At 36.3% G+C, this 4,547-nt stretch overlaps 1 pseudogene; it reads right to left on the reverse strand.

Annotated features, from left to right (window-relative positions):
* Positions 1-2,119: 2,119 nt before the first annotated feature.
* On the reverse strand, positions 2,120-4,309 carry LOC143550877 (putative mitochondrial adenine nucleotide transporter BTL1; annotated as a pseudogene).
* Between the last annotated feature and the right edge of the window lie 238 nt (positions 4,310-4,547).

Genomic DNA, 4,547 nt, shown 5'->3' on the forward strand with positions numbered 1-4,547 from the left:
TTACCATGGAACTTGTAAAATAACTTATAAATAACAATACTCAAGTTTTACATTCAAAAAGTTAACAATAAAGCTTTTAAACAAAAGTTTGGTTTTTGGTTCGGTCCTTGACTCGGAATAAGACCGAGGATGGTTACCACATACCCAATTACCATGGAACTTGTAAAATAACTTATAAATAATAATACTCAAGTTTTACATTCAAAAAGTTAACAATAATGCTTTTAAACAAAAGTTCGGTTTTTGGTTCGGTTCTCAACTCGGGATGAAACTGAGGCTAGTCACCACATACCCAATACCATGGAACTTGACAAATATGAAAAATAAACTAAGATATGTAGAATTTAAGCAAGTATAACAAATTATATGGTTAGATTTGTTAAATATATAAACAAGGACTACAAAGTCCTCCATGTAACCTTGCCTTACTAGCCCGACATTTCAACCGACCGAGACCGGAGAAATAAAAGACCGAAGGTAAACAAGGAGTGTATATTATATATATGTTGTAACATCAAGCTTTAAGTATTGAGAAGTTAGTTAAAATGAATGATTAGCTTATGAAGAACAACCTTAGAATTCAAGAATTTGAGAGAGAAATGAAGAATAAGCAAGCATAAATGAAGAAGATGGCTGTGTATATATAGGGTAAGTTGAATGGGTCTTTCATAAAGGGTGTTTCATGAAAATGGGTTGGTTATAGACCCAAGAAAGCACAAACTACAAATGGGTCATTCAAGTCTCCATTTTGGTAGTTTTAGTCCCTGGAGTTCGTTTTGAGCGTTTTCGGGGAATTTTAAGAACCGAAAAGGATGTTTTTTTTTATCCAACAACTATAAAACAAATATTTAACATACAATTCATCATTTTGATAATATCGAAAGGTTCGGGATACAAAACGGGTCGGGTTTACATTAAGAATACAAGTATAAAATAACCCGAAATTGACAAATGTCACAGGATCCCCTACTTTAGGAAATTTCGTCCCGAAATTAAGATGATGCAAAATAAATATGGATATTTCTCCTTCATCGAGTCTTCTCGTTCCCATGTAAACTCCGCGCCACGCCGTGATTCCCATCGAACTTTAACTAACTTAATGCGACTTTGCTTGGTTTTATTTTCATTGCGGTCCATGATTTCAACGGGTCGTTCAACCATAATCATTGATTCATTGACTTGTACTTCGTCAAGAGGTATATGGAGACTACCTTCGGCTAAGCACTTCTTGAGATTTGAAACATGAAAGGTCGGATGAACACCGGTGAGTTCTTCCGGTAGTTCGAGTCGGTAGGCTACTTTTCCGACTCGCTCAAGAATTTTGAATGGGCCTACGAAACGAGGAGCTAGTTTTCCTTTCTTTCCAAAACGAACAACTCCTTTCCAAGGGGATACCTTGAGAAGGACGAGATCGTCGACATTGAATTCGATCGGTTTTCGCCGTTTGTCGGCGTAGCTCTTTTGTCGACTTCTAGCGGCAAGTAGGTTCTTGCGAATTTGGTCGATACAGTCGGTGGCTTCTTGGACCATTTCGGGTCCGGTAATTTGAGCTTCACCGATTTCGTTCCAACTAATCGGGGAACGACATTTGCGACCGTAGAGAGCTTCGAAAGGAGGCATACCGATGCTAGAATGGAAACTGTTATTGTAAGAGAATTCAATGTAAGGAATGTGAGAATCCCAATTCCCACCGAAATCGAGTACACACGCTCGAAGCATGTCCTCAAGTGTTTGAATCGTACGTTCGGATTGTCCATCCGTTTGAGGATGATAAGCGGTGCTAAGATCAAGACGAGTTCCCAAGGTTTCTTGAAGTGATCGCCAAAAATGAGACGTGAATCGAGCATCGCGATCAGAGATGATAGTCAAAGGTAAACCGTGGCGACACACGATTTCGCGAACGTAGATTTGGGCTAGTTGCTCAACGGAGTATTTTTCTCGAATTGGAATAAAGTGAGCGGACTTGGTTAATCGATCAATAATCACCCAAATGCTATCGTTGCCTTTTTGTGTAGTGGGTAGTTTCATTATAAAGTCCATAGCAATGTCTTCCCATTTCCATATGGGGATTGGTGGTTGCTCGAGTAACCCAAAAGGTTTTTGATGTTCGGCTTTGACTTTAGAGCAAGTAAGACTTCTTATTAGTGTCATACATAAAATAGTAACAAGTACTATATGGCAACATGCCCATCAACGTTGGAGAAAAACCTGAATAGAAAGAACCGATACCGCCATTTTTATACATTTTATGAACCGTAATACTCAAGTTAGGATAAGCAACCGGACTCACAGTCAGCCGATCCTGTTAAAAACAAAAACCAAATAATTCAATTACTAACCAACAAAAAATATCATCAGTCTACAACAATGAGTTGTTTACTATTTAAAGCTATTACCTTTTAAGACTTCAAGAGGATGACACACGAGGGTGCCGGCAATCCTTGCAGCCGCACCACCAACGGGCAACGGCGACCGGTGAGAGCCACGAGAGAGAAAAACTTAGTTTCACCGGACCGATTTGCACATTTGGACACTCTTCTTGACTCCATTTTTCTTTTACTGATGTCATCACTCGTTTAACACATTCAAATGTTCCGAGTTCAATTGCTTGTGTGGGAACAATTCGTATCATATTAATTGCATTTCCGGCCCAAAGTCTTTGCCAGCCTTGACTTTCAATTACCTCTAGAAAACTACCGGATATTTTTCTTGACCCCACACCAACCACCATTCGCGTCTTGCATAACATTTACAAATCTATTACATGCTTCAAAATAGTGAAGTAACTATATCTAATAATTTGAATTTGTGGATATAATTTGTGAATACCGCAAACCTTATGGTTTCTAAAGGTGCAAGAACAGCTTTGGTCATAGCCCCAGCCAGAGCACCACTGAGAAACTCCCCAACTTCTCTTGTTTTTACAAATTTCTGAAGCAAATTAACGAATTAAGCTTCAATTTGCAAAATTAAGTAACACAGAAGCAAAATCAATCAAATAGAAACAGGATTACGCAGATGATACATTTTCAAAATATAATTCAATTTAAGTTCGACAAGTCTCCTACAGAGGTGCAAACGAGCCACTCGAGATCAAATCGATAAAAACCTCGAAACGAACCAAGATTTTTCGAGCTCGAGCCTAAAAAAAGCTCGTTTAGTTATTGGCCCAAGCATTAACAAGCATTGCAAATTTTTAAGTTTTACTTCTTTTGGACTTGCACGTATTAATTTTTAAATTCATAAGAACACAATTTGTTCAAAGTTTCTTATAATAATTAGCGAGTCAAATTATAAGTACAAAAAAGTTGTATATTTTAAACCTAGATTATTCTTGTCTTCTCTATTGCATCCCTAAATCTGCGTATTGAAAACCTAATACACATAATCCTCTTAAGTTAAAACAAGCTGAGGTCGAGGCTAAACGAGCTCGGAACATAATAATTAGTTTTGCAATCTGATCTGATAAATTTGAACATAATAATTAGTTTTGCAAAAATAAGTTGACCAGGTTGTACTGTTAAACTGCACCAAATCCGTATGTATATATATCAAGTTTCGTTAAGAAACTAAAGTTAATTTTGTAATTTAAAAAAAAAATAATCAAAATATCACCTTGGCGTCGTAGTTGTGAAGTTGCATAATTTCTGCCATACAAAGTGGCAAGCCACATAAGGTTTCTGCACGGTTTCTAGGTTGCAAAGACCTGCATATATAACTAGATTTATTTTTCATTTACAAGATACAAGGCTTCAAAGCATGACTCACTGGTGATATATAATGCAGTATTTTAGATTTAGGAATACTATAAATATATAATACTTTTTAGGATATTATCATGCTCTTCCTACATACAGTAGTAGCAACATCAGGTTATAGGGCTAAAAGATATTCAAAAAATGAATATAGACATTTTTATTAGATTGAATTAAGTCGTATTCACTAATTGTTAATTACTGAAATACCTGAGGATTATCTCTCAGAAGCTTGACAGCTACTATGAGACCTAGTGAAGTTGTTTCAAAGCTTGCAAACAGTACAAACATCAAGTTAGTGCAATTGCATCTAACCGACAAAACATGAAGACTTGAATAGATGAAGACTTGAATAGGTTGCCGGAGTTAATCTGTAAGGAAGGCGAGAATATCTGCAAAAGATATTCAGAATACAATAGAATTTCAATAAAAAAAAACTAATTAAGAACTTAAATCACACAAATGTAATCAGGCAACAAAAGCAGACAGTCAAAGAAATCAACTGAAGATAAACATCCAACGGTTGCGAAAATCCTACCTGATCTCACCTGCATATTGAAGAAGCTAGGATTCAGGGCTAATTATGAACATGATTTCAGGAGTATCGAGACAAGTTATTCGGTTTCAATTCGCGTCGGTTTCAATTCATGGAAAATATTAGGTTAGATTGTTAATTATAATCATCATGGAAAAATATAGATAAACCATTGCTAAAATCAAATAGGTCAAAAAGATAAACTCAGCTTCAAATCATCAATTCAACCTAATTGAGGCAATAATATCCTCTTTCAC

Source organism: Bidens hawaiensis, unplaced genomic scaffold (assembly GCF_021521415.1).
Source record: "Bidens hawaiensis isolate Kalapana, Puna unplaced genomic scaffold, B.hawaiensis_p1.1 tig00001016_1, whole genome shotgun sequence".
Lineage (NCBI taxonomy): Eukaryota > Viridiplantae > Streptophyta > Magnoliopsida > Asterales > Asteraceae > Bidens > Bidens hawaiensis.